General features: G+C 39.7%; 1 pseudogene; it reads right to left on the reverse strand.

Annotated features, from left to right (window-relative positions):
* Window positions 1-1,458: 1,458 nt before the first annotated feature.
* Window positions 1,459-1,546, reverse strand: LOC114471686 (uncharacterized; annotated as a pseudogene).
* Between the last annotated feature and the right edge of the window lie 15,048 nt (window positions 1,547-16,594).

Below are 16,594 nucleotides of genomic sequence, written 5' to 3' on the forward strand. Positions count from 1 at the left end.
CGACATTAACTCCATGAATATCCAGCACACGCTCACATTAAGGTATCCCTCAGCTGGAAACCACCTGTGTGGATGTTAGATCACATACAGGTGGCCTGGCACTGGAAAAACGCCTGTGAGTTATCGCCAATGTCAAGAGAACAAAAACCCTCACACAAAAAAAATAAATCTTCCCACTTTCACGCTTGGTTTAACAACAAATTAAATAGCTTAACATCAGCTGTTACGTTGAGAATAGTGCAGGAGTCGCATCGATGGGTGTCGGACTGGGGGGGCAAAGGGTACTGAGTACCCATGGCCCAAGGCAGGGGGCGGGCTCAGAAGTCTTTTTTATATACACTATATGTATAAAAATGCATTTTAAAGGTCTCATATCATGCTTTTTTTCACCCATCTTCATTTGTTCTAAGAACCCCAAAAACATAATATTTGAGGTTTATTTTCCCAAACTCACCTGTTTTCCAGAGTTTTAGCCTCTGAAAAGTCACTTTATGAGCAACTCTACACAAGCAGGCTGATTTGCAGCCTACTTATGCATATTCATGAGTGGGAGTGTCTATAGACGGGACACCTCACGGTGACGTAAAGCCAGAGGACGGCCCACCCTCCTCCCACCCACTCATGCTGCTTTATAAACATGAGACAGTGTGTGTGGGCGGGGCGTTCGCAGGTGTCACGTACTGAGTTTACCTCGGTACTGAGATTAGAACCCTAACCCTAACCCTTACATATTCCAATAAACAAAAAAAACACGTGTCCGTTCATTTTGAAAACAAAAATAAACAAAAATGTATTTATTTTTTTTGGCAAAAATTCATTTTTTGGTCGTGCGCATGTGCATATATGCGCATATATAATCTCAGTACAATGTGAACTCAGTACATGACGCCGGTACATACATTGACTGTAGAAAATACATACATAGCACTGTGCAAAGGACGCTGAAATGCTCACCTTTGTGGGCGTGTCTGTTTACAAGTCAATCACGGCAGAGAGCTTCCTGGAGGCGTGGCTTCTCCAGCTCAGTGGGAACGCGTCATCAAATTGTAGCGAGGTGTTTGGGCTCGCCCTGCAGTAAGAAAGGAGCAAATCACCCTCTAACGATTGAAGGAATCAATGAAAAAAACACTTTGGGCATGTGTATGAAGCCCTAATAGCACTTTATAATGTTTAAAGCACAGAAAAGTCCATTTGATTTAGCCCTTGATTTAGCTTTAAAACGCATCTTTTTTAGTCAGTGTATTATTTTGATTGAAATTAACAATGTGCACTCTCGCACTTTTACATGCTGGAACATTCCTTTTACACATCAAACCTTAATTGGAAAATAAATATTCATTCATTCATTCATTTTCAGACCGACTTATTCCTGTTCAGGGTCGCAGGGGTCTGCTGGTGCCAATCTCCGGCTCTCATTGGGCGCTGGGTGGGGGTACACCCTGGACAGGGCGCCAGTCCATTGCAGTGTCATCCTTGAGCCAGGGGCTATGCTAATAATCTCTGTGTCTTTCCAATTTTAACGTACGTGTAGCAATTTGCTGCAAACAAAATAAAAATGTTTAAATAAAATATTTTGAAGACTAAATTTTGCTGCCATCAAGTCTTAAGTAGGTGTTAAAAATGTCCCCATGATTCTAATTATTCTAAATTTACCTTTTATTAAGCAGATAAGTTTTTATCAGCCTCTAAATTGTAGCAAAAGTTTGTCATAAACACAATATTCAATAAACCACTAAAACATGGTAAAACAGATTTATAAAATAAAAGCAATGGATATGGAGTCATTAGGTTATTGTGAAGAACATATAAAGCTTTTATGATAATGCAAGAATACTACTATAGTTTCCAGGCAGAAAAATATATATGTATACATGACGTACAGTCGGCGTGCAAAGAAAATGGTTTGCACCCAGAGATCAAAATGTGGTGCTCCGCCCCTGCTCATAAGCACAGTCAACAATCGATCGATCGCACAGATCCACAGCTTTTATGTCCTTTAAACTCTCCAGCTCTGGTTCAGATTTCAGAAACAAAGCTTCAATAAACCACAAGTATAACTTATTTTCCTGACTACCGACAGACAGGTTTCAGAGTAAAAGCCTTTTTTTATCAGAACCTCATGGAGAAAACACTGACATGTAAGTCAATCACTTGTTGAGTTAACTTTGTTATACTTTGACTGTGAATGACTCGTCGTTGTCTTTAAAACAAGGACACCGCCTGACTTTTAAAGGTGTGACATTGATCCGTCACCAACATGCTGTTAAGGGTCAATAACGCATTAAAACCTTTAAAATTCTACAATATTCGCAGTAAAACATTTGTGTCTCCTGTAGAAACACGTTTGGTAACTGAAACTAACGCAGATTTTTTTTAAGAACAAACTGTTAAAAATAGTCAGTATCAAAACAAATCAACTCATAATCCTTCACACAGTTTTTAAAATAAACCCAATAAACTATTCACTGGCTGCAGAATCAACTGCTGAAAGCGGTGGTCTTGGCCATAGCCACCAGAAAACAAAGCAGGCCAAGAAAAATGCACTTTGTCGAGGTTGGAGAAAGACACACCACTCAGCCAAGTTCAGCACCTAGCCTCCACTGGCAGTTGAAAGTAGATCTCGGCAAGCAGCTGTGTTTTCCAGAAACAAATCACCGCAACAACATTGGCGTCCAGACATGGTCAGGTTTTCCAATGCCCACCTAAGGAGGATGATGGTGGAGCTCGCTGTACCCTGGGAGGACTGCATGGAAGAAGCAGAAGAAGAGCCAAGAACCAGGAGTTGACAGAAGGGTCCACCAACCAGGGTTGGATTACCAGTTGCAATCCTATCAAGGAGGGATGTTGGGGGCTTGCAGGCATGTCATTATGGAGAGTCTTCACTAAACTGGGGTTAGTGGGCTTGGCAAAGAGGAGAGCTAGATGTCAATTCTATAGTTATAGCTTAAAGGGGCGGTGATTCTAGCTTCAGCTTTAGCTATTTTTATGCACAAACTCAAAATATATTAATCAAGGATCTAAGTTTAAAGAACATTTTTCCTTTTTATCAGTAGACAAATACAGAAAACCCCTTAATGGGAGAACTGGGGATGTTTTTTGCTCTTGATCTGGAGAAACACTTTTCTGACATTTTTTTGGCCTATATGTGAAAAGCTCATTAGCATTAAAAGGCATCGTCGCCACCTACTGGTTAGAAGTGTGAAGCCCTCCCAGATTAAAAGACAGTTTTTTTTTCCACTCTTTTATTCTCCAGTCAAAGGCCCTCAACCCCCTAGAAACGGGTCCGTGACCCACCAGTTGAGAATCACTAGACGAGATAAATGGTTCTCAAACTTTTTTTAGCTCTGGTATCCTTTTCGCTTATTTCTGAATCCAAGTACCCCCTTTGTCCGACCACAACATAGAGCAATAATGATGGAATGATTACAAAATAAAGCACATTTTACAGAATCTCATTTTCTAAAAAAGTGGAATGAAACAGTATTTAGTGTCTCAATAGTAGATTTATTTCCATAACTTCTATCATTTCCGGTCATCTCCCGTCTGGCGTGGGACCACGACTGACCCTTGTACTTTAGTTCATATGAACCATTCGCGGTGACGTCTTCATCCAGGACACTTGGCCTAGTAACTCGCACCGCCATTTTGAGGGGTGCCAACAAATGAGCGAGCAACTTACACTCGACTCTGGTGAAGAAAACGCCATGTCTCACGAATACAGACTGGGTTTAGATCCACCAGGAAGACTGAAGGATTAAAAAAGCGGTTCTTGCTCGGTTTGGAGTGTTGTCCGGGCCAAATTCAACCCAAATGGGTGGCCTGATCTGGAGTGGCCGGCTATTTACAAGTACCTGGTCGAGACTCCTGGTGTGTTCACAAAAGAGGAAATGCAAACTTACAAAAGTCTTGAGGCAGACGTCTTTTTTGAGGTAAGACTAAAAGCCATGGCTATTTTTAACTCATTCACTGCCACTGATGCATATATAAGTCATTTCAGGTCTAGTTCCGTCGGTGTTGACTCTACTCAAAAGCTTGCGCCCATTTCAATCGTTTTTCTGACTCTGTTAGGAACAAGAAAAACGATACTTTCTCGCCTTGCAGCGAGTGGTTCCCTCATCTAAAAGCAGCACACCTTTTAGGCATGATAAACGTTCTACGGTGTCTCAAAAAGGTAGAGAAACGTGAGAGCTCGTGTGTCGCCTTTCAGTAGTAGTAACTATGTAGTTGTTGGCACCCCTCAAAATGGTGGGGCGAGTTACTAGGTGAAATGTCCCAGATGTGTGACGTCAAGCAAATCTATTCATTCTTTCTTTTTGTTAATTTTCCACTCTCTCTCAAGTACCACCTGTAGTGCCATCGCTTACCCCCCATTTGAGAGAGACTGGTCTAGATATCCAAAGATGCAGGTCAGTAATTGAGAAGTCTGGGCTCGGTCAAATGCTGGTCCAGTCCAGATCACCAAAAAAGTTTGTTTCACTTATTTAGACTTTTAATGCCTGCAAAATTAAGTTAAAACTGCTCAAAATATAAGAAACCAACCAAATTGACAAATAGTGCCATCAAAAGGCAGATATGCTAATGCTAGTTCTGCTAATGAGTAATGACATCACAGAAACACAAAAGAACATGTCACAACAACGAACAAACTTGTGCAAAAGTGTACAAATAGTTTTCATTGAGATGTTTTATCAGAAAAATTAATAATCAAATAAAAGTTTTTATTTTTCATTTTTAAATACTTAAATAAATGTAATTAAGTTTTAAAAATAAAGAAAGAAAATAACAAAGATAAAATAAAGAATAAATACATAAAGAAAGGAAAAGAAAAAAGTAAATAAATAAATAAAAGAAAAAAATTAATAAGTAAATGAATAAATTAAATAATAAAATTAAGTAAATTAAATAATGGGACACAATTAGGAGCTCAACATTTCGATTGGGCTTCTTCAAACCTCAAAGTTTGTTTTTCTGTCAAACCACAATTACAGAGTGTGTAGATGTTTTTCCAAACAAAACAAGCCACACATTTCACTTAAACCAAGCACCTAAAAGCTGTTATGATAATCAATAAACAGCATTCTGTGTGACTCATCTTTCTAAATTCATCATAAGCCATAAACATTTCAAAGAAACGTCTAAAGTCAACAAGAGAAGCAAACATCAAGGCAAGTTTGAGGTCGCCATTGTTTACCAGTTTACTGCTATTTTCACACGTGTGGCATTCTTGTGGTCTCTGGAGTCTCACAGCATTGTAACCATGACACTCAGTCATTGAGGGAACCGTAGAGACGTTTTTTTAATACCAAACCTTTCTTTGGATTCCAAGTGAAACAACAGGACAAACTGCTGTGGTTTCAAAGAAAGATATTGAGAAATCTGTGGTCGCCTCCATCAATGTGAGCCGAGTCAAAGACAAAAGAAACAAAATGAAGTTGTGTAAGCTGTGGGAAAATGCTGACTCAAGGAAGAATTTTATTGTCAAAAATGAAAGGAGACTACATTTTATTACAGATGAGAGAAACCATGTCCGTGTCTATATGTGGTGATTGAAGGCCTGGAGATCTTTTGCTTCCCTCCAAGACAACAGACTGCTTCCAAACCTCGACTCCACACCCACAACATGAGCACTCATCACAAACACTCATTTCAAGGTCTCAGTTATTTAGAAACTCACCGACAGATCCTGAGGAGCGTTTGGGATCCAACGCCCCTGCTCATTACACGGTTTCTGCGGACAGATCATTTTTAGACTTGCCAAAATGACTTCATACATGTCATCGTATCAGCTCAAAGCCCGTCAACATCACACCAGAACCAGCGGCTGACGTCAGAGTCAATCCTCCCCGAGCTTTTGGACCAAAACAAGCACAAACAGGTTGTTCTCTGCCAAGCAATTGAAACGATCCATCTCTATTTTGAAAAGTCATGACATCAGAGCACTTACATTGTCAAAGTCAGCGCCAGACATTGTCATTGTGGCAAAGACCACATCTGGCCTTTGTCTTGATGAGGAGTTTTAGGCTTCAGGGTTATTTTGTTTTGGGGGGGGGGGATATCATGCATGATAAGATTTGACCCAAAGCTTTGTCTTAACATTGATCTGAAACCACATTTCGTCATCCATTAAAGGAACAAACAAAGAAATGGATTCAGTTTGGGCGACCGTGGTTTAGGTGGTAAAGGGGTCAAGGTCAAGGATTTGAACCCAAGACTAAACCCTCCACAGGTCGAGGTCACCTTGGGTAAGACACTGATCTCTTAAATTGCTTAATTGTCGATTAAATGGGTGAATGTGGCTGATATCATAAAGCAGTTGTCCCCAACCACCGGTCCGTGGACCATTTGGTACTTGGCCTAAATTTCATATTTATGTCTTTTAATGATTATTTTTTGAAAAGTTGTCACTTTTAGCACGATTATGTTAAGGTGCTTGAATAACATAATTCCAGGTCAAAAGGTACAAAGTTGTTGACAAATGTGGCATTTTTGCCCCTTTTCAAAAAAGTTCTGACACTTTTTTCAGACTGTAGCTTTCTTTTGCCAAATAATATCCCTTTTTGACACTTTGACACAATTTTTGTTGTTTCTTTAATTTTTTTTGGGCCACTTTTCATTCAAATAAGTTAACTTTTGCCCATAAAATACCACTTGTTTCAATTTTTTTACAACCGTTTACCACATTTTGCCCATTACCCTTTGAAACCAAATGTGTTCATTTGAATAGTCCTGGAACGTATAGGACGCAGTTTGAGCTCAAGTTCGTGTTACTCCATGTGGTTAAGTCTGTCACTCCGTGCCCGGTTTGGGCATTCTGGGTAATGTGCATTCATCCAGGGTGTGTGTAGGCATCCGACATCACACCTTCAGATCATCCAACACAGAATCTCTCCGTCCTGTTTGTCTGAAGACGTCTCCGTTGAGGAGTTTTTGGGGCAGAGGAGATGAAAGCAGATGACGACACATTGCAGTGGTTCATCGTGACGAAGCAAAAAGAGACACAAGGGGAGGAAAAGCTCTTCATAGCCTCCCTTTGCAAGGATTTCTTAATTATGATGTTCAACATTGGACCTTTTTGTGTGTGGAATCCGCACTGATGAGCTCATGACTGAAAATACTTTGTGTGAAGGTTTTCTTCAGACAATTATCTTTTCGTATCCTGGTTTGTCTAAAAAAAAAAAACAAGTATAAGCACAAAGCTTCAGTGTCTAACCACACAATGAAACCAGTGACTAAATCTTTGAAATACATACATTTGATCCCCATGAGTCATGGGATGAAGTTTGAAGTTGTTTTATTTAAAGAGGTGTTTTTCAACCTTGGGGTTGCCTGGAAATAAAATGGGGTCGCCTGAAATTTCTAGTCATAAAAACTGATTAAATGATTTAAATGAATTTTTTATAATGTTTTTTTTTTTTTTTTGTAAATGTATTTATTTATTTATTTTTGTTATTTTTACAGTTAAAAAATACCAATACATAATTCAAGAATTTGTATTTGTCAATATCGGCATGAACATGTACATAATGACAAATAATGTCCCCAAGTTCCCGGTTAAGCCCTTAAATAAATAATAATTAGAGTAAAATAATAATAGTATAAAAAAAATAAAAATAATACAAATATACACTGATTTACAAAACAATAGTGACAATAAAATCACAGAAATATATACAGTACAGGGAGGGGCAGAAAGCTCAAAGAGCTGAAATAATTATTATTAATTTTCATACATTCTCTAACAACTGTTTTCTATACTTTCACTTTCTCATATACAATTCTAGTTCAAATCAAAAGCAGTATGAAAAAATCTGAGTTTGTGCATATTGGGCTCTATTCTCCCATAAGTAAAAAACAGTGGCGCTGTTTTTGGCTACGCACTATTCTCCTCCTGTACTTAAGCCAATCGATGCGCGCCTCCATCCCAGTTACGCACTCTGGGTGGAGCGGCGCTGAAATGTGGGCGTTTCCAGTCAAATCTGGCCTTACGAGCATTCTCCCGTCTGCTTGTGTTATTTTTCTCTAACGTGCTTCCAAACATGGAATAAGTGCAGCATTCAACAAGGTGAAACATTATATTGCATTAGAAGTTTGGACTTAGTTACATTTTAAGCCACACAAACTCATAATATTGCAGAAGAGACTCCCGGAAAAAAATGATCCAAACTGACACTGTTAAGTTTAATATGTTCGCATTTACCAGTTCTAGACGGGACAAAATGTGTTACATTTAGTTGTATTTTACTCGTGTCGTCTACTCCTTTATCATGGAGGGGGTGAGAGCAGCGTCGCGAAGCTGCTTAGCTGTGCCGAATGTGCGTGTCAGCTGCTGCAGCTCCGTACAGTGAAACTCTGACAGATGTCAGAATGATGTCCAACTATTTTAACACTGTGTATAACGTAAAGCCACAGTTTGATCGAATACAAGAGTAAATTAAAGCTGCAAGCAGCGATGAACGGGCCCTCGCAACCACACGCATGTCAGGAAGTGGCGCACGTTGAGGTGTGTTGCATGTCGGGGTGTGTCAGAAATGGTTAAGTGTTGAGACGTAGCTGAGCATTTTCAAGGATTATATCGCAAACTTTCCTGCAATATTCTGTGCAAATATAATGTCTATGATTTCCTTTTACCAATAGGTGGCGCTATGATTATGAATGACAGTTGGGTTAAACCATAACGCATAATTATTTAGCATCTACTTAGCTCTACAAACTCTTAATAACTTCCATAAGCGTAGCAGATCATCAGAATCAGAAATGTTTGAATGGCCAAGTACAGTTTGAAACAAAAAACAAAGAAAACAAAAAAAACAAGCCAGCATCCAAGTGAACAGGCTGCTAAGAGGAATATTTACATCTATAAAGATTCAACTTTATTGTCAAGATTGTTTTATAACACAACCAAATAAACATGTGTTTAAAATTAAAAAAATAAAAATGTGTGAAGTACTTTAACAGTGCAGTATTGGATGCAAGTGTAGAAATAAAGCCATTTTAGTTGTCTGGCTCACTGATAGGGTCTGTTCTCAGGTCCTCTTGTGGTGTTAGAGATGCTTGGTTTGTTTCTGTGTGGGTATAAAACAGATGTAAATCATTAGACAATAAGGTTACATTGTGTAATCTTTGGGAATGTGTGTTTGTGGTGGAAAGAAACAACAGTACTTACCCAGATCACGGAAATCCTAAGTGTACTGAAGTAATAGTTCTTTTGTTGTTTGCAGTTCTTTCTGTAAGTGTAGTAACTGTGCCCTAAAAAAAGTGTGCTGCTGCATAAAAGCTCTCTGGGAACGTGCAGTCATGCAGAATTTATTTAGGACAAAAGTTGCAATATCCATGCCATCATCCTCCAAAAGTGTTTAGGCCCTCAGAAATGCAATCACTTTTTTGTAAGCAGAATAATAATAAAAGCGAGGTGCATTACAAGAGGGTCCTACGCACCGTTGTGCTCGGGCCCTAATAACAAGTGAAACATTGATGATGATGATGATGATGATGATGATGATGATGATGATGATGATGATGATGATGATGATGATGATGATGATGATGATGATGATGATGATGATGAGCGCTGATCATTTATGAATGCAGAAATGTAAGAAGTTAATAAAATCGGCTTTTGTAAAGAAACAAAATATAAATCTGGCGTTAATATGAAGGGAAAAAGAGAGATTTTAACTGTGGCTCAGGCAATAAAATGTGTTCAATCCTCACCTTTCAGGCCTTTCAAATTAAAAGTGCGCTTTATAATTTTCACAGATTTCAATGACATTTACATGTGTTGGGAAAACTCCATGTTCTGCAATTTCTAGACAGCCCCCCAAAAAAATGACATCATGGTCCAGTCCAATGTAACGAACAAAATTATATATTTTATTGTAGATCTGTCTTCATAATCAAAAACATTATGAGAAATTGGTCACCAGGTAGCATGGTCACCAGTCGAACTGTAACACCAACAGTATGAGCAAAATATTGTGATGAAAATTCATACATTTTTGTTCATATTGTTTTGTTCTTGTACTACAGACACGAGACAAATTACTTAGAAGACAAATTGTAATCATGTATGCACTTCAGCCTTGATATAAAACAGTTATCAAACCCTGTTATTTGTCTAATGGGTGGGATATATCAGGCTTCGAAGAGAATTTGTTAAAAAGAATGAAAAACTGTGCAATCATTCACATTTTGTGACGTGACAGCTGAGATGTAGCTTTTGTGCAGCGTTTGTGGTCCGTATCCATCAAAAATGGGTGGAAAAAGTTTGACCCAACATGAGTTGCTGTCGTTCAACATTGCTCAACAAGACAGTGCTGGTTATTGTCAACATGCACATCCCGTCTGTGAGTTTCTCAGCCTGGTGGTCAGCCATTATTAGCCTGCTGGATGTAATGATATGGCTAAGTGGTGCTCATTTCATGGCACTCGTGGCGTCACATTGTCTGAGCCTCGTTACCAATCCGCTCAGTGATCTCGTACAGTTTTGGTTTAAGATTTTCTTCTTTTTCATTTTTTTTTCGTGTGCAGAACGACGGCGTTTGCCAGTTTTTTTATTTTATTAGAAAAATGCTGGAATCGTAAAAGTCACTTCCTGTGAGCCAGAGGACTTTTCTCATCCACGTCCAAAGTGTTCAAGAAACCAACAGCTTCATCTACAAACTCAAAAGACAGATGTGAAAGTTGAATCATTCCCTGTCTTATAGAAGAGGGGAAAGATTAAATTAAATCTTATTCATAGAAACGTCAAAAGTCCTGCTTCAAAAAAACATAAAGAAGTGCTTTTAACAAGGTCAACTCTAGCAACCGCACATCAATCAACGGTATGAAATAGTCCTGTAATAGTCACAATGTGCCCCGTTGTTGGAGCCGATCGCTGCTTTTAGGGAGACTTTAAAAGCGCTGTAGGCCTCAGGGTGAAGCCCTCGACTCGCCCGCAGGCCGAGCGTCCAAAAGCAGCGATGCACGACCCTTGAAGACGATTAAACAAAGATCAGAAACCACGAGGACTGACGAAAGCCAGGCAGGGAAACTGTTCTTCTACGACTTTGGGAAAGCAAAGCAGACCAACGTTCAAAAGTCAAAACTCAAAAAACTGCTCGAACTGCACTTTTTGTACAGAACTATATAAAAAAAAAGAAGATACTGTTTGTGTAAAGGCTAGAGTAAAAATCTCATTCTCTGGTTTTCCTTTTCCCGTCAAATGCCCCTATTGTGCTCTGCGTCATAAAACCGCTCCTCTTTCCTCATTTGGGCGACTAGGCGTCATTGACAAAGTAACATAAATTGTTGGTATTGACTAACCACATCACACTGTAATTAAAATTTGCAAATCAGAGTTGTTAAAAACGGAGAGAAAAAGTGGTAAAAACGGGTTCAAAGTGTCAATATTGGCTTAAAAGTGACAGAAAGTAGAAACTAAAAAAACTAAATAATGGGTTTGAGAAATTGTAAATGTGGTTAAATTGCCAAAAATGGGGGTTAAACGTGGCAATAATAGGTCAACATATGCAGAATTAGGTGGAAAAGTGGTGGAAAGGGTTGATAAGTGTCAAAAATGTCTTTGAAATAGGAAAACTGTGCAGAAATGGGTTATGTAGCAAAAACGCATTAAAAGGAGCAAAAATTTGGCAATAAAAAGTGATGAAAATAGGTTAAAATATAGCAAATTTGGTGTAGTTGCAGAAAAAGGGTAAAAATAAGCAAAAATGGGCTCAAAACTCAGAAACTGGCTTTGCTTTTTGTACAAAACAAGATAAAATAATGAACATATGTGTAGTTCTCCAGTTTTCCTTCAAACATTTCCACATTTTTTGATGGATGAAGCTGTCTAATGCCCCCCCACTGTGCTCTGCATCCCCCCCCCATCATTAAACCTCTCCTCTTTGAACTTCTGGCATCATTTCGGCGACTCGGCGGTGTCGACAAGGTGACACGAATTGTTGGTATCGACAAATCACATCACACCGTGTCGACTGCTGGACAGACGTCAATGAGCATCAGTCCCACTGTTAGCCGTGAAGCTAAATCATCATTAAAAGCAGCCATGCGTGTGGTTTCCTTTCAAATCACCCAACAGTCTGTGATGAAAATATTAAAACAAGCAACTGGAAACTTGAGTTTTATTTCCAAGAGGCAATATTGATGTCATTCATTAAAGCGTGGTGGGAAAATGAGTGCAGACGTGAACTTTGAGGTTTCAAACTGATGCTTTTCTCTGATTCAGACTGAACTTGCTCGTTCTGTGACACCAAAACAACCAGACGTGCGTCCACAAACGGCCTCTTAGCAACACCTTTGAAAGCCTTGATTCATCTGGACTTTTTTTTTTGCCGCCCCCTGATCCGTCGATGTCTGTGTCCTTAGGGCAGTGGAGGGAGTAATGACTTTTCCAGCATTTGTTTGGCTCAAATCAACTGTAAAAGAGGCAAAGTGGAACTAAAAGCTGAAGTGGGGACTCCCAAAGAAATCAATCAAATCAAATCAATTGGTTTGGTAAAACTGTGAGTAATAACCTCCAGTCTGCCAGAACATTATGACCACCTGCCTAATATTGTGTAAAGCTGCAAAATAAATAGTGTCTAAAAGGAAACTGGAGCAGTTTCAGCAACGTGGGATCAAACCGACGGGTGGAAACACTTTCCTCTTCTTATGAAGTGTTACGTGGCAGAGTGGCACTCGTTTTGGGTGTTTTTATGTACATTTATGTTTATTTGGAGTCACTGAATGTATATTTATGTAATTTTATATGGTTTTTGGAGAAACAGTTTGTATCTCGGTTCTTATAGGACTCTATTCTCCCATGCGCGCAAGTCAAAAAAGTCGCGCAGCAGCGCTGTTTTTGGCTGCGTGCTATTGTCCCCCTGTACTTCAGTCAGTCGCTGTGCGTCTTCATCCAAGTTACGCAATTTGGGTGGAGCATCCCTGAAATGTTGGCATTCCCATTCAAATCTGCCCCTGTGCGTATTCTCCCGTCTGTGTAAGTCCTTTTCCTCTTACGCGCTACTAATCCTGGAATAAGTGCAGCGCCCCGATAAGGTGAAACATTATATTGCTCTAGAAATATGGATTTTAAGCCACATGGACACATAATATTGCAAAAAATCTATCCAAAGTGACACTGTCACGCTGCAACGGGGTGGGGGGAGTCACACAAGCACGCCAAAGGATTGACCATCAGCATTACTAATATCTTCACATTTACCAGTTCTAGACAACACAAAAGGTTTTATATTTTATTTTTTCTGCAGAGAAGCTACAGGTCGTGAGTCGTGAAGCTGCAGCTGTGCACACCCGAGTTGTGCCTCAGCTGCTGCTGCTCGATTAATTAAAACTCTGACAGACTCAGACTTCTGTCCACGTTCATACTATGTCCAACGTAAAGCCACAGTTTGATCCACTACAGAGTAAATAATAATGAAACAACCCGTCATATGGGGAGGTTGGTGTCAGTGAAATGCGAATGAGAGGATGGACCAGAAACTGTTCTCACACATATTTAGTTCGGATTCGCTCACATTAGCTCAATAAGGCATTAAAGGTCACATGTCATGCTCAAAAACATAGTATTTGCGGTTTATTTTCCCAAACTCACCTGTTTTCCAGAGTTTTAGCCTCTGAAAAGTCACTTTCTGAGCAACACATGCATATTCATGAGTGGGCGTGTCTATAGACGGGACACTGACTTCCTCCTCCCCGCACGGTGACGTAGGGCCAGAGGATGGCCCGCCCTCCTCCCACCCTTTATAAACATGAGACAGAGTGTGGGGGCGGGGCGTTGACCTGTACATAGATACTGTAGAAAATACATACATAGCACCGAGCGAAGGACGCTGAAATGCTCACCTTCGTGAGCGTGTCTGTTTACATGTCAATCACGGTAGAGACCTTCCGCGTGGCTTCTCCAACTCAGTGCCGCATCAAATTCGTCATCAAAGTGGGAACGCATCATCAAATCGGTGGGAGGTGTTTGGGCTCACCCTGCAGTAAGAAAGGAGCAAATCACCACTTTGGGCATGTGTATGAAGCCCTAATAACACTTAAAGCACAGAAAAGTCCATTTAGCTTAACATGGGTCCTTTAAACAATTTATATTTGAAACTGTGTATTATGTAGGAAGCCAATGGTTGAGTTTGACTGCAAACATGTCTCTCTCCTCTGGATTAAAGCAGAACGCTCTGCTAGGGTTATTTCCTGAAACCTGCAGCGCATCACACATGGTCACGCTTTGACAGATGATGATGCGCTGATCATTTTTAGATGCAGGAATGGAAAAAAAAAATCAGGCTTTCCACAAACAAATCTGTTGTTAATATGAGGGAAAAAGGAGAGATTTTAACTGTGACTCGGACAGAAGAATGCGGCCGATCCTCACACTGCAGTAATCTGATCAATAATCTGATCAAATCAACCTGTTACATTGTTTGTCAACAAAGGCGTTTCAAATTAAAAGTGCGCTTTATCATTTTCACGGGTTTTAATGACATTTACAAGCGTTGGGAAAACTTCATGTTCCGTGATTTCTAGACAGCCCCCCAAAAATGACATCATCCCCAGTCCGCCTCCTTTGCTTCAGACCGTCTTCATTCACAGACTACGCGCTTGTGGTCTACTTACGAGTGGTGGGCGTGTCAGGAACCTGGACCGGAGAATATGCGCAGGAGAAAAGCGAGAAAACTGCAGGCGCGTAAGAAAGCGCTCAAGTCCAGACGGGAGATTAGAGTCCATTATGTATATTGTTTTAAGTTCTTTTGTATTTTTTTGGCATTTTGTACATCTATGTTGAAGACTAAATAAAATTAGACCAAAGGTCAGACCACCAGTTGGTCATGTCGGCTCTAAACCAGGGGTTCTCAAGGGTCAGGACCCCATTTGGGGTCACAATTTAAGCCCCTCTCTTTGCTTATTTTCACCCTTTTTCTGCAACTAGACCAAACATATTTAACCTATTTTCATCACTTTTCATTGTTTTGCTCCTTTTAATGCATTTTTGCTACATTACTCCCATTTCTGCCACAAGTGTTTCTAATGATTGTTTCAATAATGACTCTTTAAACCCTTTTTACCACTTTTTATGTCTGATTTTGGTCACTCTAATTTGAAAATTTTTAACCGATTTCTGTGGCTTTTGAAATCCCATTTTACCTGTTTTTTCGCCATATTTTCTGACTTTAACTCATTTTATTTAAGATGACTATCTACTATAGCACAAATAATCACTTGCAATCAGATTGTTGAAGACACACAAACCCTGAGGATTGAAGTCCTTTTGAGTGGGAGTCCATCAACAGTCCGTGATTTACTCGCTAACGTCAGCCACCGTGGCATGTCAGCGTGCTGAGCTCTTCTTCTCTGCCTTATTGTCTACTACCGAACCGCAGAGTTGGAACTGTCGCCACCTGCAGTCATAGATTATCTGTTTATCCTCTTTCTGTAAACAAAGAGGTTTTCATCGACATCTTTAACTTTTCCTGATTATTTAGAAGAAACAAAAGCAGCACAAATTAGCATTTTCACAGAAAAAGCTGCTAAATGATCTAAAAAGCTACTAAATGATCTAAAAATCAGGCTGAATGCTTCACTCCAATAGAAAACAATTTGCAGTTTACAGGCAGTGTGACATCATCAATCCCGTGATTTCAAGCTGTAGAAACTAAAACTGTAAATTAGTCCCATTTATTAAGGTTAATAAAATAAATATGGTGCAAAAATAATGTGTTTAGTTAGACATTGATCTTAGAATAAGGACATTTCAAAAGTTTGAGGCCACATTTGTAAAAACAGTAAAGGATCCCTTTATGGGTGTTTAATGCCTCTGATGCAATAACCATCATGTGTATATTTCCAGCTCTAAAACACTCTTTAAATCCACACTGTGTGTGTTTCAGCAGTGGTCCTTCCTCCTCGTCCAGCTCTCAGACCCTCTGCAGAGCTGATGAAGACACTCCGATCTGTTAAAGTGCAGAATTAGAGTCAGCTGGCTCACTCAGGGATGTTGGACTCTCCAATTGTGTCAGATAAAACCCCATTGAGTGATGTTTGTTGGGATCAGTGCTCTCACATAAAGCTGGTGCACAGTTTACCCCACGGTTCACCCTAAACATTCCCCAAAATGAGGTTTGATACACAACATTTCCCAAGTGCAAATAAGGAGGATTAAATGACTAAAAAGGGAAACATTGAGTTGATTGGATGCTATTAAAGAGCTGATCTTGCGTGTGCCAGAACAGCTTGTCAAAAGCCCTTAACATCATGTTCTACTGATGTCACTCTCTGGGCAAACTGGGAGCACTGGGAGCAGATTTTTGTAGCTTTGGCAGAAGAAGAACATTTCATAGATGCTGAATAACTTGTGGGTCCCCAAAAAATGAAGTCTGGTTAACCACTCCACCTACTATTGAAGCACAGCCTCACAAAGCTTTATTGTGTGAACTTCCAGAACTTTATCCCCATGCAGTGGACTGAACCCTTCACTGGGCTTTAAAGTGTTGATGTTAGTCAAGGTTTTTAAAAACAGCTCTACTGCCACCTTCAGCTGGTTTGTCAGAAAGGAAGAGAAACAATGGAACAAGTGGTAGAAACAAAACGCTTCTTCACG

Source organism: Gouania willdenowi, chromosome 10 (genome assembly GCF_900634775.1).
Source record: "Gouania willdenowi chromosome 10, fGouWil2.1, whole genome shotgun sequence".
In the NCBI taxonomy this organism is placed as follows: Eukaryota; Metazoa; Chordata; class Actinopteri; order Blenniiformes; family Gobiesocidae; genus Gouania; species Gouania willdenowi.